The sequence below is a fragment of the Emydura macquarii genome, unplaced genomic scaffold (assembly GCF_026122565.2).
Source record: "Emydura macquarii macquarii isolate MOO-44397 ecotype Brisbane River unplaced genomic scaffold, CSIRO-AGI_Emac_v2 contig_3108, whole genome shotgun sequence".
NCBI lineage: Eukaryota > Metazoa > Chordata > Testudines > Chelidae > Emydura > Emydura macquarii.
Genome location: NW_027133245.1, coordinates 4,753,799 through 4,780,831, shown reverse-complemented (window position 1 = coordinate 4,780,831; position 27,033 = coordinate 4,753,799). Strand labels below are relative to the sequence as shown.

The 27,033-nt window shown below is 41.0% G+C and overlaps 1 protein-coding gene across 3 annotated transcripts in view; it reads left to right on the top strand.

Annotated features, from left to right (window-relative positions):
* The first annotated feature begins 3,698 nt into the window (after nucleotides 1-3,698).
* Nucleotides 3,699-27,033, top strand: part of MTUS1 (microtubule associated scaffold protein 1) — a 175,764-nt gene continuing 152,429 nt past the window's right edge. The window contains exon 1 of one of the 3 annotated variants that reach the window (XM_067530554.1): nucleotides 3,699-3,919. The gene's annotated coding sequence lies outside the window, so the exon portion shown is untranslated. The remainder of the gene's footprint in view (nucleotides 3,920-27,033) is intronic. The other 2 variants (XM_067530553.1, XM_067530552.1) reach the window with 2 other exon arrangements.

The following is a 27,033-nucleotide window of genomic DNA, read 5'->3' as shown; positions in this document are numbered from 1 at the left end:
AAATATCAATGCTAATCTCAGGTTCCAATTAAAAAAAAAAAAAAAAAAAAAGCTTCTATATTTGTCACCGCAAAGAGAGCTTTGAAAATACCAGTTGATGGCTACAGTTAGCTTGTCACATTGATTTTTTTCCAGAGAGCACAGTTTATTCAGTCTCTCCTACAGCCATCCCATTTGACAGCCCCACGTTAATATTCATTTTCACTCTTTCCCCTATTGTTTATGTGGGTCAGTCACACAGCAATATGGGAGAGAAAAGCATTTGTAAAACACAGTGTGATTTTTAAAACCACAGAAATTTGTTGGGGAATTCAGGTACAGTTGCCCTGATGCTACTCTCAGCTCATCTTTTATTTTTAAACTGATCAGATTTTGAATTGACAGTGTCCCTTTAAATCATAGTATGGAAAAATCAGCTCATCAAATTTCTTGATTAGTGGAACAGACGATAAACTGTCATTTTAAATAGAAAGGGCACTGAAAGTTACTCAAGCAAGCAATTAAGGTTTCTCAGCACAGGAGATGGGAAGGAGCTGGAGAGGGACCACTCATTTTACTCTATTTCCCTGGCAGATGATACTGCCCAACTCTTGTCAATTTTGGGGTAAGGAGAAGGCAAACTTGTGCTACATAGCATTACCATCAGTGTCAGATAGGCATTTTAAAAAAATAATTAAAAATAAAGGGGACTCAAAGAGTAGGCAGAAGTGATTGGTGCCAATTTGCCAGCAATCATTACAGATGGAAAAGGGCTGCTCCCCTAGAGTATAAAAATGACAATAGACCAATAGCTTCTATCCCAGTGAAGCCTTCAGATTCCAGGCAGTGAAAGATAAGGGTAACTTTGCATTTCTTTCTGGGCATTGTGTCCTTGAAATTTAGGCTTATGGATACTTATGTTAAATTAATATTTCATAACATGGACATCTTGTATGATCTAGGATATGCAATATAGATGAGTTAGCATTGCCATTGAAATCTTTATTCAGGATTTCTTGAGAAGATTGTTTTATCTATGCAACCTTAACATTATATTAGTATGGTATTTTGTAACTACATCATTATTTATTTCACATATATATTAAATCTGCTGAATGTTAAAGTCCTAATTTGCTCTTATAGCATACTTCTACCTGCATCCATAAGTCTCAAAGCACTTTACAGATATGACAGAATAACCATCTTCCTCTTAAAAAGAATGGGTGAAAAATAAAGAAATATCAAAACTCAATACTAGAAGGTGTGGAGCACTTCCTATGGAATGATGAATATCCTCAACTCCCATTAAAGGAAGTACTCAGTCAGCACCTCCTCTGATCAGACTAAAGATGGGATCCACAAAGGAATTTAGGCAGTGCAGCAATGAGCATCACAGCACCTAAGTTTTGCCTGCCTAGAAAATGACAGGAACAACACTGAATCCACAAAGCCTGAGCTGGGTTCCTATACAATGAATGGGGAGAGATAGGTGGCATCAGAACAAGATCCACAAAAAGCCAGGATACTAGGCAAGAGAACCACCTAAGCTTGGCATCCCTCATTGGTTATGATAGGGGTATGTGTGAAGTCTTGCCCCCTCTCAGAGATGTGGATCATTAAGCAGAAACAGATGCCCAACTGGGAACCTGCTGCCTGGAGACAGGAAGCTTGGGTGCCTAAGCCACTTCTTGTGAGAATGAGTTAGGCACCTGCCTCACTCCACACATAAAAGGGCTGAGAAGGAGTTGCCCACCTTCTATCTTTTAGCCCAGTGGTTAGAGGACTCACCTGGGATGTGGGAGATCAAGTTCAATTACACCCCCTTTGCCAGATTGGAGAATGGACTTCAACAGGAGTGTCCTATCTCCAAAGAACAACTGTTCCACTATCATTAAACAGTCACTGGGCATGAGGGCGAATGGGAATGACTCTGTTGTCCAGTGGTTAGGCACCCACCCAGAGCCACTCACCATACTTCTATCACTCTTTCATTATTTATCCACAATGAAACATGTTCAACAGGAGAGAGTGAGGAAGCACCATTCTGGACTCTCCCATAGCTCAGTGATTAGTGCAGCTGCCTGAGTGATAGGCAGATCACCTCTTCAAATCCTTCCTTCCTTTCTTGAAGAGAGAGGGGAATTGAATCTGGGCTTCCCACATCCCCAGCAAGTGCTTTAACCACTGAGCTAAAACTTATGAGGTGGCACCACCTCCTTCAGCCAGATTTTAAATGGGAGTTATCCAGTAAGTGGCTTCTCAGCATAGTCTCTGTATAGGGCCCCACATGCAACTCAGGTGGCCCTGGCTTGTAAATTGTTCTAGGATTTAGATGGGAGACAGGCATGGGATACCTAAAGTGGGCATGCATGCCCAGAGCCTGAAACATACATGCCTAAGGAATTTTACCTTAAAAACATAGGCACTGAGGGTGTTTGGGCACTTAAGGGAGTTTTGTGGATCACAATAGAGCCAAACCTGGGACTTAAACACCGAAATCTGAGGTTTACATGTCTAATACCTTTGTGAATCTGGTCTTAAGTGACTTGCCCAAGGTCATGCAACAAATCATTGGCAGAGTTGGGACAATAACTCAAGTCTCATGATGCTCAGCTCCATGTGCTACAATTTAAGCTACAGCTGCTCTAAAAACAAGGTGAAATAAAATAGGTTTTATAGTTACTAGTTATAATCCTAACAAATACACCCAGCAGCTATACAAAAGGTGGGGCAAGACCATTAACGTCACATAGGTAACAAAGTGCAAAGCTACGCTTGAATGTGAGAGCTACCCAAACTGCAACTCAGAGCATTGCTAATTAATCCCCTAACTTGGAATATGATTCAAAATCAGCTGAAAACCTGTGGTAGTAAAGGATTCTTATGATTAGCCTTAAAAAAGCCTCTTCCTACAGCACCCAGCTTGTAATGGACAATTCTCCATTAACAGATATAAGAAGCACATGCCTCAGATAGTGGAAGGTTCATCACTACCCTTGGAAGACATTTTAAAGCCTAAGAGGCAGATCCTACAAAGAACCCCATATAGGCAGACCTGTCCTACTGCAGTGCATGCTTGGGCCCCAAGAAGCTGCCAAGTTAAGATGATTGTCCTGATAATCCCTGTAAATGTTTCTTTTCTTAATTTCATCCTGTTAGTCCTAGTTATTGACCTAAAACCACTCTTAGGGCTCCCTTTCATTTCCTCAAGATTTACATCGGATTTTATCTACATCAAATGCAAAGAAAACAAAATTGTACCTCTATAGCTCCTTTAGGCCAAGGCTCTCCAATCGCTTTGCAAGGGTGGAAATAGTTTACTGATCCCCATTTAACAGGGGCAGAAACAGAGGCGCAAAGAGTTCAAGTGACAAGCCCAAGGTCATTCAGTGAGGCTGACAAAGCACAGCACAGCACCTCTGTGTCCTGTCCTATCTACCCTCCCCGCACTTTCCTGATCCAAGCATTACACTAGCCTGCCGCTTAGGAAAAGAACCAAACCCAATCGGCCTAGCACCCACCCGCCCGCGCTAATCATTGCCCCAGACTTCCTCTCTCAGTACTAGCTGCAGGCAAGCTGTGCATTACCAGAATCCTTATTGGTCTATTGCACCGGCAGGTGAGCGCAGTTCGCAAACTGCAGCTGGGAGCGGGAGACTGAAGAGAGGGGGCTGTGCCCTGCTCATTGGCAGCCAGGTGCGCTTAGGCTCCTGTTGGGGGGAAGGCGTTTAGGTGTGCTGACGTCACAAAGCAGAACAGGTGCTGCCAGGGCCTGGGGCACAAGAGGGAGGGAAGGCGCAAGCGAGCCCGGCTGGTCTTGAGCACGCGCGCCCGCGAGCCCCGGGGCGAGCGAAGAAGGCGCGCACAGAGCCAGCGGGAGGAGCGCCCGAGTGCGGTGCCCACGCGAGAAGGACAGGGCAAAGCGCCGCTGCAGGGGGAGGTGAGTGGGGCTCTGCCACGCCGGGCGGCTGTTGTTCAGGGCTCCGGGGGAGGGTTTCGGAAGGGGCCGCTTTCCTTTCTCGCCCCGTAACGCGGCTCTCTGTGCTTCTGGGAATTGCCGAGGAGAGGGGGGCTAGAAACTTCCCAGTGGGACGGGGGTACACGGGGGCTGGCCCGACTTTTGCGGGGTGTTCCTCCGGCCTGCGGGGCTGGGCTGCCAGCCGCCCTTCTCCCACCCTTGCAAGGCAGCCGGCCGGTACCGGCTGCGCCTCCAGCAATTGCAGCCGCAGGAGAAGTGGGAGCCGCCGAACTTGGCAGCCAGTGGGAAGGGGTGGCGGATTGGGAGGTGATCCTGGGGAGGGGGTGACCCCCCCCTTCAGGCCAGGAGAAGGGCAGCAGCCGCGCGCGGAGGAGGTAAAGGGAGTGTGGGGTCCCTTGGCTCCGCCAAGGTGCGCTCTGCCTTTGCGTTGACTTTCGGGGACTGCCTGCTAGTCCGCGATGCGGCTGCATGGCCTCCCAGGAGCTGCTGCAGGGACTTTTGTTTTGTGCCTGGCTGCGCAGGATCGGCAGCCCCGCTGGGTGCCTCCGAGCTGCGGCGGCGGCCGGGGGAGGGGATCCGCGATTCTCCCAGGTGGAGAGACTGTTTCCTGCCCCTCGCTGGCGGCAGGGGCTTAGCGGAAAGTTGGCTAGATTTCCTGGGGTTGGGGGGGGGGGAGCAAGCAAGGCGCAGGCTGCAGCCTGTCCTAGCCGATCGGGTCGGTTTCCCTGACTGTACAGCCGGGGCTGCAGAGGGGCGGTAGGAGGGAGTTCAATCGCCGACAAGCACCTGGCGGGCTCTTGCTTTTCTGAGCTACTGCTTGATTTCGCCGTGAATGTGAATAACTAGTCTTAATTAACGGGGCTCCTCTGGGGCTAAACTCGGGCTGTCGCTGGAAGGGAGGCAGGGCCCGGAGGAAGCCGTGCATCTTCCATTCCTGAGCTCGGGGACTTGGTCAGGTGACTATTTTTGTAACAGTCACTGCGGAGAGCGATAGCTTAGACGTGCTCTCGCCCTCTGGCAGGCGGCCGTCCTTTCTGCTGCACGCCTAGCTGCAGTCTCCTGCTTTTAGTCCGTGCTATTTTAAACGTTGTATGCGGTCTTGGTGTGATAAATCCTGCCTCCATGCGGGGGAAGAGGGACAAGACGACTTCCTAACGGGTGCTGAGAGCCATTGAATTAGGCTGTGTAAAGCCTGTATATCATGGAAACCACTTCAAGTCGGGGTGCTCCTGGTTCCAGCATCTATTCCCATACATTTAACTCTCAGGAGGCATATTAGTTGGATTGTCGTTCCCAAGTCACCTAATTTTATGCAGATTATATTGCATAAAGCAACAAAATGGTTGCTATGCCCTGTCATTAATGCATCTAAAGGTATGCAAAAAAGTAACTCAGGTTTATGACCGGTGTTGTAGTTTAAGGGACCTTCAAACCGGGCTGTTCTAGCTGAACTGGATAAAACAACTTTAAGGGGACACTGTCAACTTGAAATCTGGGTAGTTTCAAAGTGAATTCAAAGCAGTCTAGGTATTACTCCTGCTGAATCCTTCTGTAGATTCTTATGGTCTTAAATCCACATTTTTCTACTTTTGAAATATTTTTTGTGGGAAAACTGCCCCAAACTTTTTATATACCAAAATATGAAAGTATGTGTATGTATTGTACTAAGTGCTGTTAAATGCATTAACATCTGGGCAGGAGGGAAAATAGTTTTTGTTCTCAGTTTATGGAAGTCTTGAGACATTTTTTTGTAAAAGGAAACAAAAACTAATTATTTTCTTTGTTGTCCCACTGATGTTCTTTGTTTTAATTTTGGGTAGCTTTGTGCAGACAGAATAAGGGACTACCAGTGATGAATCAGAAGTAATCTGCTCCTCACTTCAGGAATTTACTTCCATTTTGTGTCACTGTATTACTGTATAAATGACCTTAGCCTTGATCTGGAGGGTCCACCTTCTTTCTGACTTGAACTAGTCTAGCAGTTCGACACCTTTTCTACTTGGAGACTTTAAAGGTTGTGGCTGGAGACGTTAAAAGTTGTGGCTTTCATGTGGCTGAGCTAATACCACCAAAATCCTAACTGATCATCTCAAATTGAACTTCAGGTATGCCTTCAGAAATGGTCAAGTGCTTTGTCTACTAACATCACCTGCTCCCCATGTAATTAAAAATAAGATGCATGTACATTTTTGTGACTAGTCACATAAAATGAACATCTTCAGAACAAGTAGGAAGAATTTTACTGGTTTTTTTTTTTTTTACAGTTTACTGTTTTACAGAGCGGATTTCCCATCCACTCCCAAAAGTGTCTGGTTAGAGTCATATAGTAAAATCATCTTTAGAGGATTAAAATCAATGTTGACACTTTGGAGCATATAGTTAAAATGGCAAATGATGAGCCTCTGCAATGAAAGTGAAAGTTCAAAAATGTGAAAACAATGGTGACATTTTTAACTACTGGTAACTGCTAGCATGCACCTTGACCAATTTAGTGTAGTAATAAGAGCTATGATATTCTTGTCATTTTTTTACATATTTTGAATGCTTATACCTCTTTGGTTTTATTTATAAAACACAAAGCTGGCAAAGAGGAGAGCGCTAAAGTTTGAAAAGGGTATTGAGCTCAAATTTGACACCATTGTTCTAAGGCTAAGGAGGGATTGTGGGTGGTTTTTAAAAAAAAAAAAGTTCACCATCAAATTAAAGAACCAGAAATGCTCATTAAGGAAAGCTACTTTAATTTAACAAGTATGCATGATAAAGTCTGCCATTGGACAAAGGTGATGAAATCCCTTCGTAGCTTGCTTCATAACACAGGCTTGTAAAGTATCTCTGGGTTAAATATTTCTAGAGTTCTCAAAGATTTTTCAAGAAGATCAGGTTACACTGTTTAGTACGCAGTGAGTATATAATGAAGAGATTCAAGTTTTACCTGCATTAAGTAACAATGATACTTTCCTATCCTACATTTCAAGGGTTTGGCTATGCTAATCTAACATTTATTTTGATTTGGGATGCTAATATTGAACAAAAAATATACACTAACAAATTGAACATTTATGCTATATTGTGTAGTATGATATAGTTACCGGTGAGCAGAGTTAGATATACAGTAGTAGCTTCCAACTTACGGAAAAACTTTTAATGTTAGGGGACTATCACTTGTGTGAGCAGGAAGGCTTTATGATTGCTGACTAAATCCTCAAGAATTTAAAATCTTGTAATGACAAATTACAAATATGAGCTGACCTTTACTGCCTTTACTTGATTGTGAAATATAGTATGTACTAAATGTCCTTTTCCTGTATTGCAAGTGATAAATTGTAGTGGCTGGCTGCCACAGTTTGTTGAGATCTAATAAAAACTCTTGGACTCCAACTGTGTTTTCTTAGAGTAAAAAATTGAGGATTAATCTTAGTCTTACTTTACAATCTTCATTGTTCCAAATGTATAGGAAGACCAACAAGTTGTTGGTGATGTAGTTTAATTAGCTCCCAGACAACTAAAATTGACTTACTGGCAATAACTTGTCCATTCAGATCCTCATTCCTTCCTTGCTTGTTACTACCCTTTTGCTTTTGTCATTGAGGCACCCATTGTGGGCCTATGTGCCCTACCCAGATTTCTCTGCAATATCAATATGGCATGAAGAATGGTCTGCAGAAACTTGTCTTATAACTGAATCAGTCATGTATGGCAAATCAAAGCTGGGTGTATATACTACTCTTGGACCCTTCCGAATTGATTCTTGACTGGGCTAGGGTCAGTGTGCGGCCACCCTTCATATGTGGAGCCAATGAGAGGACCCCACATGCAGCTGTGGCCAAAGACAGTGTCTCATCACTAACAACTGTCCTCTGACCAGAGTTGATGATAGTCTGAGTTCTGCACTTCACTGATGAGGCTGCTGCAGATTGGCTTGGCCAGCTCTGCATCCTATAAGAAAAGCCATCTCTTTGAGGAGGGCTGCCATCAACCTCCACTGTGGTGCTGGGATCCCAACACCCTCCTGTGTCTGAGGGTTAAGAGGCTGGGGAAGGCGCTTATCTCCTTGCTGAACTAGATGTTATGAGCCTGAGCCAGAAACCAATCTCATTCCCCAGCTTCATTAGGAGATGAATTCCCTAAATCTGCTTGAGACCTGGACCCTCTAAGGAATGAGTTCCTGCAATGGACCCCTGCCATGGGCTATTAATTTGGCTGCCTTCACCCAGACTGCAAAATAGTTAATTGCCTCCCTAAAATTGGCCAGAAAATCTGCTTCCCAGTTGAACAGGTCTATCCCTTCTTCCCTGAGTGACTCAGCTATAAAACATATTTTTTCTTGGGTAACTAACAATCCTCACCATACGAGTACAAATTAAGCCACTTCCTGATTTGCACATGTTCAGGCCCTTGTCAGCTTGTGGAGGCTTGGCTGCTTCCCATGATGTTCTTGTGCAGCATTTCAGACCAGTTGACAGTTGCCCCTTGGAGAAGTCCCTGATTGTCAACTCTTTATAAAATCCCAATTGTTTTCACCCAAGTGCACAATAATCATGTCCAATGGCTGCTGCCTGGATGTCAGAGTGCAAGAGACATCCCCTGGTGCCAGAGCAGCTCCTCCTTCCATGCCAACTCAAAATTGCCTTGCCATCGGGCCCAACTGTCAATGTGCAGATGAACTGTCAGCCCACCCATGGGCCCAGTGCACATACCATGTCTGCAGATCCATGCATGAGCTTGTGCCCCACTCCATTGCTCTTGACAATTGAATAAATAAGAATTAGCCATTCATGCCATTCAACTCTGGTTATCGTGTGGAGGCCTCATGTACATTGTGGACATGATTTGAAGGCCAATGCCAATTGTCTGCATTCCTCATGCCCCTGTTCTGTTGGGCAGTGACCATGGCAGCATCAAACCTGAACAAAGGGGACCTAAATTCATTAGCAGGGAACTGACATTGAGCCCCTTTGACTGCCATGAAATGGTATTTTTGTGCAGTAACACCTAGTGCCATGAAGAAAGGCAGGCCTATTCTTAGCTGGTCTCAATGCTACACAAGTCCTTAATGTCCTGACTGACCAAATCCCTGCCTCATTACCCTCTTGTAGCACTATGGACTGACTTGCCTTCTCTGGTCTATTTTTATATCCTGCTCCCCTCCCTGTGAGCTCCTAAGCTACAAAGCCCTACCTGAAATTATCCCTTGCCAACCCAGGCACTCGTTCACTGACTTTAAATGCTCCAAAAAAATGCCACCAGGAATATTACCATGAACAGGCCTGTCTCCTGGCCGCACTGGCATATCTGCTGGAGAACTTCCATCAGATACCTAAGAATTTGCCGAATGAGTTGTTGGGGATTTTTCCCTAGACCCTCTGTTTCAAGAATAGTCCTTTAACCTACTAATTAAACCTGCTGTAAGGGTAGAGTAACCTTTTTCTCTTACCAGGCATGTTTTGTAGTAAGTGACCAGATATGGTCGGCACCAAACTGCGGTGCATCAGTGATACCATGTGCTGAAGTACCTGATCTTTGGGAATAGGCAAATTGTAGATATTGATTAAATTCCTTAAAATCCTTCTCATAAAGCCTAGATGTTTGCAGTGCTACTGATCTCTGGCTAATCTAATAGCAGAAGAACTGCGTGTAAGCTCAAAGCTTTTGTCTCTGGCCAACAGAGTTGGTCCAATAAAAGAGATTAACTCACTCATCTTCTCTCTCATCCAATAGCAGTCATATTCCAAGTTTCTAAAGGGCCAGTGGCATCTATTTTGGGTTCCTTGTTGGCTCCTGGAGTCAAATCTCAGTCTGTCAGACAAAATATCAGCTATGCTGTTAGAAGTTTACTAGTAAACCAGAAATTATTAATTGAATGCTGCAGGACCTCATTGCCCTGAGTGATTTAGAGGACTGGTGATCAATAAAGTATCACTGCTGGGTTGTCACTCCAGAAACACTTTCATTTGCAAACTACTTCTCCCATATGGTCACTGCAACTAAAATGGGAAAGAATTCCTGGAATTTACTATTCCCTTTTGTATTCAATCAGTGGGCCATTTCTGAGCACACCACCTGCCCTGGTTTTAAATAAAAAAAAAACAACCCAAAACCCTGGTGCATTAGAGCTAATTTTTAGGTCTGTCTCTAGCATAGCATCCATTCTTTTCTCTGAAAGGAAACTTAAGTGATTTAGGAACTGTTCCCATATCCATAAATCCTTCATGTCTTTATTCACTCCTATAAAATAATTGGGCCTCACTATCCCAGCAGTAGCAGCTGACAGCCAGGCACAAAGTGCTCATCCTGAGGCCATGACTTTTGTATGCAAAATTAGGATAACCAAATAATAGTCTGCAGCTCATGTAGTGCAACCTTATTGACAGCCCTGGTCCTCTTGATCAATCTGAAAAGCGTTGCCACCTTTTCTGGGATGTCTGTGGATACCAGCCTAGCTATCTAACTCTATAGACTATCTGCAAGAAGAGCTTCTCTCTATAGTTTTGCAAATGATACTCCCAAGCTACCAGCCAGGGCCTGGAATGAGGCCAGTAGAAGCATACTCATGCTCCATTGGGCGATAGGACACAAAGATACTCTCCCCTTGGTCTGCAAGTGGCCAGTGGCTTAACTGAGCCCCTCTTGTTGATGCCTAGCTCAAGGGAAGTAATTTTCCAGCCCAAAAGAGGAGGAACATTTAAAAGAGCTATGACCCCCTCCTTGAACTGAAAAAGCCTGTCTGCCTTGGGGTTGGTGGGGTAACATTATAAAAATGGAAGTTAAATTTAGGCTTACATTAGGTATAAGATTATTCACTCATTTTAAAGAGTATTACACAATTCTTTTAAAGCACCCCTATCCAAAAAGTAACTTGTAAACTGGTGGTTGAAAATAAAATGAAGCAGATAAACTTGCAGCTACAATTCAATGCAGTGCTTTCACCAGTCATGCCCTATCAAGCACATGAATCTACAGTTCATAAATACTCAGTGAACAAATGTTGAACTCAAATGAAAAATGGCATACAATATAATGGCTTCTGGGCATCTTTTGTTAAATAACATCAGAGTATTACTCTTCATTCTTTGGGAGCTCAGAGGATTGAGTGTATGGTGGTATGGTATAAAGAAATGTTCTTTCAGTACAAATAGCTCGTGTTATTCTTGGATACACAGCTTTAATTTTTTTCTGCATTCCACCTAGATTACAGGTCAGAAGAACAAACCTACCTCAGCACTTTTGAGGCATTGATTTCAGCCAGAAGAGTATTGCCAACCCAAAGTATTATGTTAAAGCAGAGCCCCCAAAATCATGACTGAAGAAAAAAATCCTATTTATTTGCCTTTTGAGCTTGAGTACATGGTTTCAAGCTTTTCTCGGCAACCATGAAGGCTAGAAATATTTTTTATGAAAGCAGAGATTCTCATGTAGTCACATGAGTCCAAGAGCTGGGGCCTTTAGAAATGAAGTACTGTGACTCATGATTAAACAACTATAGCTAGCAAACTAAATTTGTCTAGTTGAATGCGCAGTAGCTGTTTGATCTAAGCATTATGAAAATACTTTCTGTAAAAATTAGACCCGAAAGCTATGGAATCAAACCTAGCTACCCAGTAAACATTGGATAACAGCAACTATGGAATTGACAGCATAGCACATTGCTCTTTTGAGTGGACGATGACTCTTTTGGGTAGGTGTAAGGATGCAAATTTTGTAGTATGAGCAGAGATGCCAAATGTCGTGTGATTAAGTCAGAGGTCTCAAAATCGCTAACATTCAGTTCCTTCTATAATGTATCCTACTCTACTATGGTAGCTGGAAGGCTGAGAACTCTGCAAGTTCAACTTAACTGCAAGTTTAGTTCACTTGAACTGGTGGAATGAAGAAAATACATTTGAACATGTTAATGAAACTGGACTCGTGGTCTGATTTAGTTGTAGGTATTCCATTTAGGTTTTTCCACTTCAGACCCTTCCTGTTAATAACTTTTTTGGAGGTGCTGTTTGTGCAAATATATACTTTTTGTATATAAACAGTTTTTTGTTTTGTTTATCCAAACAACTGTATTTACCACTTGGCTTAAAAAACAATCCAATCTGGTAACAGCAACAGTGAGCAATAGCACTAATTATGATCTTAGCATTCAGTTTATTGTCCAGCTCTCTCAATGGTTTCTCTAGTTCCAAAAAGTTGCCCAAAGGCTTAAAATAGGTTAAATACTGGTGTACTCTCTACTGCTAAGAGACTCTCTTCCACCCTACAGTACAAAACCTCCAATATTAGCCATTGCTTTGGCACATTTTCACTATTTTGAACTCCTTGCCCTGGAATGAGTAGAGTTAACCTTTTGTAATAGTTACTCTAATTTCTCTTCTAGCTAGAGAGATAATCATTGATGTTGAGTGATCATCTTTATTTCAGCTATGATGGTTTTTTAGCCATTGCTCAGGAAACCAAAGCTTATGTCATTGTAGCATTGACTACTTTCATTAAGGAATTTGACTACACTGATACTCCGATGTCTCCGTCCTCGCCATCCTAGTCTGTTAGTTTTTCTAGTACTGAGAGTTAATTGACTTGGTGTTTTTTGTAAACTTTAGCTCGTTTTCCGGTTACTTCAATCTTTGGACTATGGTGCCAACTTATCGACATATTGCAGTTGCACTGTCCTTTCATACAGACTCAAATAGCTTATTCTAAAAACACTAGTTGTATAATGTCCCTTTAGACCTGGAAGTCTGTGTCAACATGTACAATTGTAGTTCAACATGGCTAGATAAATGATTTTACAAGGAAACTGTATGGACTTCATAAACAATACAATAGCATTTATAAAGGCTGTAATATAAAGCAACCAAAGTAAAAAACCTAGAAGATTAAGGTATTACTTCCTGAATTGTATAATTATGAATGGGTGAGCCTGTTAAAGGCTTCCCATGTAATTAATGAGGTCTACTGTATATTCTGTTACAGAACAAAAAAAGCAATAATGTATTTACAGTGGTGTAGTGGCTACTGTCAAAACCACTACATTTCAGATGGGATGGGGTGAGATGCTTTGAGGACAATTTGATGTATGTCTTGAGACTAGTAGCTGAGACTCCTGACAACAGAACAACCTGGCTCAGCTTGGCTTCCAATACTGGATTTTGTTAATCATGAGGGTATAGCCCTTTGTTTTACCTAGGACTGTTTTTTCCCAAGAGCCAGATCTTCCTGCCATGCTTGATCCATCCCTTAATAGTGATTTCACCAACAAGAAAGGTGGGATGAGGCCTTTCAGATACAACTACTGGGCTAACAAAGGCCGTAGAAAGAACAAGGAAGAGGGCAACTACTTGAAGCTGTTGTCAGGAGGCTGTTGGGAGGCTGTTAAATAACTCAGGGGATCACTGAACATCAAACAAAATCCATATTGAACCTTTTGGATTTGCTAGCTGCTTTCAGTATCACTGGCTGGCACATTTGCTGCCTAGTTGAAGAAGGTAATCTTTTGAATGGCTCTGCTTTCTTTTGTGAGATTTCAAGTATTTTAGTGTTTGCTCTCATGGTATTGCAAGTTTCTATTTTATGTTGTCTCCTGCTCTGCTTATATGTCAGGGATGGTCAGTGACTGGACACAAGCTGGTAATGTCTTCAGTATGCTGACACCAGCTCTGTTCATATCTTACCTGCATTGGCCGGAGCAGTATAATCAATTAGTCAATGTCTCAGTAAGTGTGGGGAGCTGACAGGAAGCTATCTGACTTATGATCTTCAAGGTTGAAGTGTCACATATAGGTTGGGGGAAGCAACCTGAAGATTTCCAAAGACACCTGCACCCCTGATTGAGGGCAATACATCCATTAGTTTCCTAATGGTACAGTTGTGGCCAAGAGCAGTTCTTCCATACGTACCTGGTGAGGCAAGTACAGCCTCTTCTCCAGGTGTGGGCCTTGTTACAGTTAGTCATATCTCTATCTCAAGATTCAACTGTAATGTGTTCTACGTGTGCGCTGGTCTTGAGACCAAAGAAAGTGGAAGATGTGGGGTGAAGATGCCCCCTGTTTCATGTACAGAGTCCGTGACACCAATGTCCTGTCTGCATTAGCTATCGATGGGTGGAATTAACTGTTGGTTTTAAACTCTAAACTGGATTGATTTAGCTGAATTGTATGCTCTGCTAGTTGTGACTTTTTAGCAGTTGCAATCAGTAGAGATGTTTGAGTTTACATTCACATAGCTTTAGAAGGAAGGAAGAAAGGTGATGGCAGGACACTTTGTGAACTTAACTGCTGCTTCTCTTGGTCTGCCAATGCACATCTCAGTCTCTGGTACTTTGCAAACAATCTCTTTTTTGGGGGGAGAGCTATTTGAAGGATTTGGGAGGACAGGAGGCGGTATGGGATTATGAACTCGTAGTATTTTAAAGGAGTTTGCACATTCTGGATTGTAACTTTTTATATTGTATATACTTCAGGGCAAAACATCTAGATATTAAATAATGGATAGTACTTGATTTTGATGGGGTTAATTTCATACAGAACTGATTCAATCAACCAATGTGCAGGGCTGCTGTACAGTTATTGACCCATAACTGATTGATTACATCTTAATTATGCATTTCTCTGCACTTAGGTTCAGATTTGCATACAGTCTGTAAATTAACCCAGTCATCCTGTAAATATCTGCACTCTGACTGCTGCCCTTAGAATGTCTCATGCCCCCAACAAACACAGCTGCCTCCTTTTCTGACCCTCCCATCATCTTAACAGGAAAGACATTAAAACACTCTTCCTTAAGATTTGTTCTTAGCTGGAGGGGACGGGCGCTAAACTTTCGAAGGGAAAAAGGAGGAGTGGGGAAGGTGACTTGAAGAGTAGGACTAGGTGTGTGTATAGTGGGTGAGGCAGTCAGAAATTGAAGTGGCCCTTAATAGGCATATGTATGGATAGTTACAAAGACAGTAGTCATTTGGAGTGCTGGGATACGGACAGCACACTCCATAAGTTGAAAGTCCTCTCTGTAGTAACTGTATCTGCAGGTCTTGGAGTTTTATTAATCCAGGTTAATTTTTACTGCATGCATCCCTGAGTTACCACTTATATATAAAATTGGATGTGATTCAGACTTATAAAAGGGTGTACTTTGTTAAGAATTACAATATACAATTTTAAGGCTGGGGTGCACTTGGACATACAAGCTTCTGTAAACTCTTTTGTTTTAGCAAAATACTGTAGTAGTTTTGATACATCCATGTTTGGTGGAAATTAAACTAGAAAAGTTAAATCTGAACTAATCACAATAGTCCATCTGGAGTCCCAGGATAGTAAATAAGTTAAATCAATGAGTCACAAGTGGCTCTTTAATATGTCTCCTGTGACTCTTTACAGCACATGATACTAACATACTGAGTTAATTAACCAACCAGGATGCTTTTTTACTATGTTAACCAATTTTAGTTGATAAAATAATACTGGTCAGTAATTTTGTTGTGAGAATGAAATATATATAAATATAAAAGCTAAATATTAACTTCATACTGTTTAAATATGAAAATCTAGTATTATAGTACATGAAACAATGAATTCACACTACTGTGGTGCTTTTGGGTAATGTTGATTGCTAATTTGGCTCCTGAACCACTGAGATCTGAGTATCACTGAGTTAAATCATCTATTTCTTCTACAATAGAAAATAGTTGGTGACCAACTATATGAAAAGCCCAAACATAGAAAAAGCTTCAGTATCCATTATCAGTACCTTTTTTCTATAATTTTTTTTATTAAACCACTTCTTATAGACAAAGCTAAGATAGCTTATGACAAATTCATGAATTGTGAATACTTGATTAGGAGCTGCTTATTTAAGGGAAGATATGGGGGAAATATGATGCAATTAATTCCTTTTGGGAGACCATACTGTGTCAGCAGAAGCAATGCATTGTTTATATTCCAGGGCTATGAATTTTTTATGATAAATTTAAGACAGGTTGCTTATTAAGGGTCTCAAAGCATTCTGCTATTTGTGAGCTTCCCATTGATGTCATTTTGAGGAGAGCTAAATTAATAACTTGACATTAGGGTACTTTTTTAATCTGTCCAAATGTGTATAATGTCAGTGGTACATAATGTCAACAGGGTTTTCAGTGCAACTTGAGAGGAATAACATACACCAAAAATTTCCCTTGTCATATAGTTTGACCTTCAACAGTGCTTAAACTCCCTTTCCCTTACTATTACTTGCCTCTCTTATTTTACAGTCTCTGGCATCCAAATACCTCCTTTGCTGAGTTCTGCTCAAATGAGTGAATCTTTGATCAAAACATACTAAGCTCAGTTCTGCTGTCATGTTTATTTAATAGAGAGACATTTCATTACCCCTGCAGTTAATACTCCAGTGATTTATAACCCAATAACAGCCAAAACTGACCATTTCCCACCATGCTGCTCAGCACCTAGGTGGACTTATGCAGATACACAGCCTATGCAAACAAAGTGCCCCTCCTTCAGCTGACTGAGCAAGGTGAGGGCCACTCAGAAACTCAGACCTTGCTTATATAGATGCTATCCAACTACTTGATCAAGAGCAATTAATTCAATGAACTGAGATAAGTTCTTTTGATCAGTAACACCAATAAGACACATGTTGTAACAAAAAAGCTTACTATTTCATCTGAGACTTGTCAAGTGGGCAGGCCCTGAACTTCTGATGCAGAATATCTTTCTTTTAAAGAAAAAAAGTATCCCCTGAACATAACATTCTTTTTTGCTAGATGGGATAATTTCAACTCTAAGTAGGTGGGGAAGCCTTCATATGGTTTAAGGTCTCCTGGTGAATTAAACAGTTGTACCATTGATTATGATAGAATTAGAATCAGACTTTTTGTTCCATCAACTCTCCTAGAATGTGCATCATTGATGAGAAGTCTTTGTTTCTGTGGTGGTCATTCCATAGTGCTAACCTAAGTTTTTATATTTAGGGCTTGTTTCTGATAGTCATGTAATACTAAAGCTACTACTATGTACTGTGCACTTATAAATAAGCAGCACAAGTGAATGCCAACTTCCTGTAGTGAAGCAGCATGCATCTTTATTCTTGAAATAAAGGAGGCAGGAATAAAAAAACTAGTTGCAGTGTTATCTGCTGCTAGACTAAAACAATATTAAAAAGTATCAGATATAAAACCGGTTCTAACCTTGCCAAATTAAAATACAGCCAACTGCTTTAACAAAATCTAATGACTAAATCATCATCTGCCATTTTAAAACAACCCAGGATGAATAGGGAATCGTGGATTACAAAATGTAATAGGGGAAATTATTCTTCCCAACTTGATTTCATTTTCAAGAGTTGAGTATGTAATAGGGATGTAAAAATTCAGTTAATGAGATCAGTTTAAATGTTCTAAATATAGAACACACATGTTAAATGTTGTTGTGGGCTCCTTCCACTGCGAAAGAGAAGCTGGGCAGAATCCTGTGGGTCCCACTCTAGAAGAAGGGGAGACCAGAAGGTGTGCAGGTCAGCCTGTTAAGTGTTTGCTAATTTACTGCAGTGACATGCTACCTTTGTAAGCTTAAATAATGACACACATTGCATTTCAGCTTTATAAATAGTTTTAATTTTTTAAAAGTTAAAATAAAATGGTTAAGAATGGTTAAATGCATGAAGTCTGAGTTAATGTGTTACTGAGTTGATGATTGGGGGAGTTAAAGTTAATGAGTTGATTTGTGTTAATGACTGAGTTGCTCAGTTAATGAATGAGTAACTCGGTTCCTGAGCCCAGGGGCGGCTCCTTCCAGCACACAATCTCTGATCTGTTACAGCTGGGCACTCCAGTTCCCAGGGACCAGCCTGCCCAGTGCTCCCTCACTCCTCCGCCGACACCCCCCCCTTCCCCCCACAAGCAACTGCCACAGCTGTGAGGCTCAAGCTCTCTGGGACAAGCCTTTACCTCCTCGTTTAAATGTTTGATGAATTCGCTAAATGGTAAAACTGCTGCTCACCATTTGAACGTTTATCTTGTCACATCCCTAGTATGTAGGCTTCTTTTCATTAATTAAATATTAAGTCAGAAAATTAGCAGTTAAATAGAGCTTTCTGCTTTATTCATTATTAGGAAAATGCTAACAGTAGTGTTTGAGATGGCACTTAATTCTGTACATAGGACTTGTCAAATAGAACTGGTGTTCGCAGAGTTTTTGGTCATGGTTATTGGATTAGGATTGTTGGAAGAAGATGTTTGTCTGGACTCCTGTTCAAATTTTTCAAGAAATTATTTCCCTTTCCTTTAAGGTTAGTAACTTATGAACGTATAACCAATCTGTTTAATGGACTCATGCAGCAAGATAGCATAAAAGGGGCACTCATGTAAATCTGTAAATAAAATTGCTTTGTTCTGCAAGTGTCAATGCAAATAAGTGCTATAATTAGCGTGAGCATGGAGTATAGTAAGGGTTTCAGAAATCTGAACAACCCTTTTTAGGAGTTTGAACTCTCCCAGTATGTGCTTTTTCCTTCTAATTAGACACTGTCTGCTAGTTTCTGTCACTGGGAAAGAAGTGGAAGCTGTAACAATGGGACTGGCACATCAAATCCAGCCTTTTCATTGTGACCTCAAATGGACCAGGCGCTCTGCCTACCCAAGTAAAGTCCAGCACTGTATGCCTACCACTGACTTGGAAAAGGAACACAATTCTTTTTTCCTCATTCTGTTTTGTGACTTGCAATTTTTCCTGAGCACTTCTGTGGCTGTGGAAATCAAGCCTGAGACTTCTAAAAAGAACCCTAAAATATAGCGAAGTAAGATCTACATTCTGTAACTACAATCTTCTCAGTAATCGTGTACTTAAACATTGCAAGGTCTGAACTCATGTCAACGAACATTGATTAAACTGTATGGTTTCTGTGTTTAGTGTTCAGCAACTAGATACATTTCTGGATCACTGTTAAACAAAATGAATCTTTTGAGTGCATGCCTAGTCTAGCCAAAGAATGTAAAAACATTGCAAATGCCCAGCATTGATTTAACACATCATTTACTGTATCACTTATTTATATGCCCTAGAGAGTGGTGTGTCAGACACTGATATGGAAGTATAAACTGTGCCAAAAAATACTATCTTGTGGATGCTATGACTGATACAATTACTTTTTAGGGAATATAAACAAATGATTTTTCTCTTCCTTTCCCCTCTGCTTCAACACAGAATACAAAGGTAGGGAAAATGTAGGTTTTGGTCTGATTCGGTTTATTTCTGGGGTTTCCAATATAAATGAGGTCCAATTCTAAATTATTGTAGTAGCTTTTCTCACCCTCCCAAAAAAAAAAAAAGAAATCTAATCTTTCATTTGGGGTAAAGTGGTGATGGACACCAGGTCAAAAGCCTAAGACAAGTTAAAAACTTACTGAAATAGCACACCAGTGAAGTGTACTTTATTTCTATTTTATTGGAAATATTTTCCTCTAAACACTTCTGTGCAACTATTTAGTCCCAGCATTAGCTGACTTCTGAAATACTTTAAACTTGCTTTAGAGAACACTTTCAATTGACATAAGCCTAAAGAAAACTCTACTGGTGAGGGATAATCTTTCTAATCACAAGCAGGCTAGAGAGTCCATCCACAGGTAGTTACTCTAGTGGCTTGAAGCTTCCATACCGTGTATGAGATGCTCATATATAGACAATTTGTGGAAGTTTTTTTGTTTGCTCCTATGTCAGTACTTGCAATAAAAACTCACTCAGATGGTGTAGGTAATGGAAAGAACCTACTTTTTATAGGTATATGAACATAAGCAGTGCATAGTCAATGCATGCTGTTACACCTAGGTGTTTCTAGCTAGTCAGCTATTAGTGTCCAATGATTTTTCATCAGAGATCATATTTTTAAACAATTCTCTTGTAATCTAAATGCTAAAAAGAACAGAATCTAAGAAGTTGTCCATTAATGTTACAGTGCAGCTGTTTGTGCTAACTGGAAAGAGTTGTCCATCAAATGCCAACATAAATCTGACCTATATGAAAACTGACATAGGTGGGATTTAACCTCCAGCTTCCACAGATTAGGTCCAGATGTCTTCTAGAATAATGCAAATTGTTGGATCACTTAATGGCTGAGACTTATAGGGTCCTCTGCAGCAGTGTACTTGGTGACTTGATGCCAAGATATTCCAAAAACTACCCCTATAATTTGGATTGGCAAATACTTGGAGGCTGAGTGGAAAGGTCTATAGTGTATATTTTACACTAAATGTCCAAATACCAAGTTGGTGGTGGTTGTCTTCCTGTACTTTAACCCTCAAACTCTTTGCCAACAAACATTGGGAACATGAGTTATCAGACTATTCCTGTAGCTGAGCTGTTTTTAAAATACACCTGTTCTTTAACTGGTTTATGGTTGGGATCTACATTAAAACAAGGTGAAAGTGATCCTGTATAAATTGGGCCTATGTTTCCCAGTTGTAGTGTTTGGGGGTGGGGTTAAAGTCTATATCAAACTTAAATGATACAGAGAAATCTAAATCTGATGTTGGGTGCTTTACTGGCTAGCAATAGGAGGATTACTCTACTTGTGTGCTACGTGCCAATAAAATCAAATAACTCAATTGACGAGTTTCATTTGTAACACTTTAATTTTAAAGGGATAGGGTTACATTTAAAGTTCTATTTAAGGAAGTCTAATTTAGATTGAAATTAATTTAATTTAAAGCATAATCTCACTTTTTGTTAATTCCTTGTTTTAATTTGGACAATAAAACATGCTACTTGGTTTTGCTTAGTTTTTAGTCTTTTGGGTTCTCATGTAAATTTTACTTCCAGGTACAAAAAACCCAGTCCAGCACTGCAATATGTAGCTAGTTTCAAATACTGTATGGGGGATATCTCAAAAGTAGCCTATCCTTGGTCAAGGATCTATTTGTGCTAAATTCTAGATAAACAAATGCAGAATCTGCCCCAGAAAGTACATGATCCACTCTGACAAGATACAAAAGATGGCTGAAATGAGTAGTAGAGGGATAATTTGAGAGATGGAAGGACAAGACAGCGGTAAAAAGACTACACTTTGCATGGAGGTGATGGTTTGTTTTGACTCCAATATATTGGATGGGTATTTCATGGAGACAAAACCACATGGTAGTTAATTATAATGGGGTGTATACTAACAAAGGAGCCTTCCGTATCATGGAGCAGTGAGTTGGGGCAAGTGCTTACTTTGAGGAATAGCAGCTGCATCATGAATACATCCTGAACACTGTTGGGGAGTCATGTCCTGACCTGCATCTTCACAGTAAGGATCTGCTAGAAGAATCAAATACTGCTGTGATCAGCCCCAGTTCTAATGAAGTTAAGGAGTACCCTTGAAAGCCACAAGAATGGGAAGAGTACACCTAATCATGGGGGTGGTTAAACTTACTAAGTTGAGCACACACTGGTCTCAGTGGCAACAGCAGTACTTGCTAATATACCACAACGTGAATCTGTGGATATAAGGATAAACTCATTTGACAAAATGAATAAGTCTGCTGCAGATGGACTGACCTTATTACTTGGCTCCCTTCTGTCTCACCCTGTCATTTGGTCGCAGGCAGGGAGCATAAGGGCTGGTCTACACTGGAGAGTTTTGCTGGAAAAAAGCTTTTGTTGACAAAACAGTGGAGGTTTACAGACTAAAATGCTCCTCTTATCAATGTAACTCCCCTGCTATGTCACCATAATAAAACCACGTCAATGAGGTGTAGGGCTTATGTTGACTTATTTAGGGCGACGCGATGTCAGTGTAGACACAACCTCTTATCGACTGTGGGGCTCTCATTCTTGTCATGTCAAGACACAAGACATGCATCAGATGATTTCCAATATTCATAGATACTCTGCTTTGAGTGCTGTCTAAAGCAACTGTGAAAGACATCCCTGATAGTGATGCAAAAGTGACTGGTAGTCTTGGCACAGTCTGAAAGATCTGCAGCCTTTGTAACTACTCAGGCTGTATGTCAATGCTTTGGAAGAGGCTTGCCAAGTGTATAACTTCCCTTCCAACACTTCCTTCATCTGCTGACATATTGGAGTTGAACACCTCTCAACACTCCATGTGTTGGACTGACTTTATTTAGTACGCTGCTATCCAGAGTTTATTCCTGCACGGTTCCAATCAAGCACAGAAAAGTGGAGGCCTGAACTTTCGTAGCAGCAGACTGGCCTCTAATAAGGCTTCTCTTAAAACTTTTTAAAGACAGTTACAATAAAAAGTTAATATACAATATTTGTACACTGCTTGTTCAGGGTCAGTTAACATTGTCAATATTTAAAGAACCTAGTTAAAGATTCTGACTTGCTGGCTGGAAAGTTGTCCTCTTTGGAGTATGCTAAAAGAGCGACCAAACTTCTATCCTTTTCTTGGCGCTGCTCTTGTGTACATGCTTGGTGTGAAAGCTTTTCCTTTACAAGAAAAGTCCAGATCTTACTATACCACAATTGTCTAGGAGGAGGGACCACATTTTCCGATAATGTGCAATAGCGTCTAGCTGCTGACACCTTGAGGTCTCTTGATACTAGTAGGTTTGTTAGCAGAGATGTCAGCATCAATACTATTTTTTTGTTGACCTCACTGAGGAGCTAAGATTGCATGTTTGAGGGAAGTAGGTAAGTGTGAGGCTTTGCATTACAGAAGCTCTCTACTTTCATTCTCAGGAATGTAAGGATTTTCTGATATTCTCGTACTAGAATGAGACTAAACAAATTTCCAGAAGATCAAGGTGAAATGTGAGATCATTACACTCAGCCCATGCACCTCTCTTCAGTTTTTCCCACAATGTCTGAAGCTCTTGATTAAACTGAAGGGATTTCTAAAAAGAGCTGTAAAGAGCTCTAGTAATTAATATATGTTCTTGCTCACCAATTTATATGTGCATAATCATTTGTTCTACCAGAGCTCTTTACAGTATGGTTAAAAAGAATCTAATGAAGGTAAATCTCATATTGAGGTTTATGAAAGCTCCAGGCTCTTATCCTTTCCAGATTGCTTTCTAATGAGGCAAAGACAGACTTGCTCCTGATAGTATTTAAAAAAAAATTTTTTTTGAATAGATGAAAACACTTAGTTTGACTTGAAGCAAAATGTTGGGTTTTTTAGAGTTGTTTAAACAAAGGAAAATTTGAAATGAAAAATCATTTTGAATCAAAACATTTTGGATTTTGTTTTTTCCACTCATAGAATCACAGAAGATCAGTGTTGGAAGGAATTGCAGGAGGCCATCTAGTCCAAACCCCTACGCAAAGCAGGACCAACCCCAATTAAATCATCCCAGCCAGTGCTTTATCAAGCTTGGCCTTAAAAATCTCAAAGGATGGAGATTCCACCATCTCCCCAGATAACCCATTCCAGTGCTTCACCACCCTCCTAGTGAAAAAGTTTTTCCTAATATCCAAGTTAGCTCTTCCCCATTGCAACTTGAGACCTTTTTGCTTTTTGTTCTATCAAGCAAGTCAGAAAAATGGTGTCACTGGATCTGTGTTTTTCATTTGAAAAAAAATTGCAGTAAAAATTTTGCCTAGCTGGAAGTATTGGCATTTCAATTTTGTTGGTGCTAAGGAATCTTCATTTCCATGTTTCAGCCACCAGTCTTCTGAATTACTATTCCATCCTTAAAATATCTGAAGGTGGACTAGAATTAAGCTGCTCCACGCTGAGCTGCAGATGATTGCCATGAAATTACAAGACTTGTACTGTTACCCTGCAAGCTGGATGAAATAAAAGATTAAACCAACCCTTCTGTTACAGAGACTTGGAGAGCGCACACTCTTCTGAGCTCTTCAAACAGTGTCCCATCTGAGTTTGTGGCAGCAGTAACCACTTCCAAAGCTGTGCTGAGAGCAATGATACTGGGGTGCAAATGTGTGTTGGCACAAGTTGTTACAAAATCATTCATTTTCCAGCTTTGGTTCTAGTGAAATTTTTGTTTTGTAGGCTGAAAAACAGCTTTTAGGGGACCAATCAAAGAATGGAGAGGTAAAGGCCTTAAGTGGCTAACAATAGAAAAATCTCTCTAGTGGTGATGTATCAGCAGTCAGAAAACTAAGGGCAAAGCTGCTAACTCAAACTCAACACATTTCTGAACTGCCCTGTGCTTGCTTGGTTGAGACACATGAGCCTACAACTTCGTAAAAACACTAGTTTGCAATTTTCTACCTTAGATATAGATATTTTCTAAATAGTTAAATGCCTCTTCCTTTAACATATCACTGTAAATCTTGGAAATCCTGAAGTTTGAGAAACTGACATCCAGACTAAAGAATCCCTTGTCCTTATTGAATTTCCTGGTTTCCTTACATTCTGGCTGATCAAGTTCTCAAGCAGTCACTAGGCAACAGGGAATGGTAATTTAGTCTAAGTCCCTCCCACTCGCCTATTGGACATGGATATGCTAACCAGTGGCTCACTTTGTCATATTGAACTCGTCTTGTACTGTAAATAAACTATGGAACTTGAAGTGCTACAGAGGAACGACTGAGCACAAGTATCTTTTCTTAGTCATTAAATGCTTGGCAAAAATCTACCCTACGATGCATTGTTGGCAAACGAGTCTATGATGCACTGTTGGCAGAGAGTTCAAGGAACATTCTTTAGTTTGAAAAAGTCACTAAGCTGAGCCCTGTTGTTGCTGCATGGCTGAGTTCATCTTTGAAAACAGAAAACTCGAGAGGACTTCCTATGCAGTCTGGCATTTGGATTTTTCCTACACTATAGCAGCTTGTGTGCTACTGAGCAGAGGTTTTGGCAAATAACCGAATCTCACCACAATGTGTTAAAAATGTTTGTTCTGATGAACTTGGCAAGTAATTTGAGGGCTTTTTGTTTTGTATGGGAGGAATGATGTATTCTGAAAGGCATGAGCAGTTTTCCAAGCTTAAATGTAGCTCTTAAAACAGATTATGCTATAAATATGAAGTAAGATGTACATTTCTTGCTGTTTGTCTTGTGTGGTTAGCAGAGAATATGCTTCCATTTCTTGAATTGTGTGTGGCAATGCAAGTTTAATATTTCATGAACAGATGAAGGCAACATTGATTACTAGAGTTTTCTCAAGAGGAAACTTACTTCTGTGTATGGTTGTCATTTAGTGCTACAGTGCATTTAAGACACTGGAAAACATGAAGTAAAACATTAAAATCAAGTATTAGTGGCTTTTGTACATAAATATGCCACACTGCGGGGGGGGGGAAGGGTAATTGGAAGTGATTTACCATATATTGATTGATGCATTGTATCCTCTGAATGTTGCTGATGTGACTGCAAATACTAGTGTGATATGCTCCCCTTTAAGGTGTGGGGAGAACTATTGAACTGCTGCTTTTTAAAATGGAATGTGAGAGAGAACCTGTTAAAACTGGTCAGTCTTCTTTTCTTCATGCTCCAGAAATGTTCAAACATTTTAAAGCCACTTTAAAATGCTGCTTGGTACACTAATTGGCGCTGTCTCTGATACTTTTTATCAAAATACCGAACACTTCCAAAAAGAAAATTAGTAAGTGTGCTTTTCTTAATAGTATTTGTATTGCTGTAGTGCCCAGGAAGCCGTCACGGCCTCGGACCCTATTGTGCTAGGCAATGCACAAAACAAAAGGGACATTCTTTGTTAACGTTCTTTGTTTCTTTAACATTCTTTGTTAACATTCTTTGTTAACACTTCAAATTTTTGCTGTGCAGGAGTTTGAATGTACAATATTGCAATCAGAATATGCAGCAGAACCACATCTTCAATGCCCAAACTATTTGCTAGCGATCTGTGTCTGGCCTAAGCTTTGGGAGAATCCTTATAGTTCATTGACTGAAGCTCAGTCTGGATAGGACTGAGGAGGTGCTCAGGAAAAACTGGAAAACATTGCGAGGATCTATAGCCACTTCTAAATGAGGATGTGTCCCTGTCAATTGTTACATGAGCTAGTAATGTAGAGGAAGGCTGGATTAAGGCATAAGCACTATATACCTGCACCTAAGGCCCCAGATTCTGGAGTGCCAGTTTAGATTCTAAATCCTCATAGTTGCGCACCAAAAAAAAAAATTTAAGAGGAAAAAAGTGACGATAGTATAACCAGTGTAATGATGTTTGCTGGCCTGTGAGAGAGTACTGGTTTCTATTTGTTACTCAGTCGTTGTAGAGTAAGGTAAGTTACCTTACTCTACAAAAAGAATTTAACTGCCTCTGACATTTAGCCTGAATAAAGGGCAGCTTTCACACTCACCAACTTCAATGAAGTTTTGCCCAATCCCCAACCCAGTGCTAGTCAAATGATTCATTGAGAGAATTTGCAAATAATCCAACCTAATTTTATGATCAACCCGCCCTGCCCTGAGCAGGGGGGGGGAGAGGACCTGGAACAGAATATAACAGCAGCACTGCCTGGGCTAGATGCTGAAGAGTTCTGGCAAGGGGTGGTAACTAGGTGGGTAGTTACTATGACTGTTGGTTCTGCTGAAGAGAGAGAGGGGTGGTTGCTGAGGGTTGGAGTGGGTTTGATATTCCAGGGAGAGCATGGGAGCAGGTGAGGTTCCATCATCTGGTGCTGCTACCATAACTTTATCCCTCAGCTGTTGCCGTCACTGGGCTGCTCGTGCCTGGCTCTGATCCAGCAGGAGGACAGGAGCTGCCTCAGCAGTCTCCAGCAGCCAAAAGGTGCAACAGCAGGTAAATGCCTTAAGATTTCCTTCACATTAATTGGCTGTGTGACATCACAGCTGAGAAGTGGGAATGCATGATTGGGCTGCCAAATCCTCATGAGTTGCATGAAATGCATGATATGTAGAAGCCCTGCCTTGATTTGAGAGGGGACTGATGACTGAGTGTTCCTCAAGAGGGGCCCAATAACTTGGAATCTGTTTTCCTGCCCAGTCCAAATAATCTGAGTTCATTGCAAGGTCAATCTATTTCATCGGGATATTGGGGAGGCAGTGGATTGATGTCTGGGAGCTGCTGGTGTGCTTGCTTGCTGCTGCTGCTGCTACAGTTTATCAAAGGGCACCTAGGCCCCTTTTTGCATTGTTCTGTTTGAAATCTGAAACGTCTCTTAATGGATTAATAGATGAATTTGGAGAGTCAAGTGATGTAATCA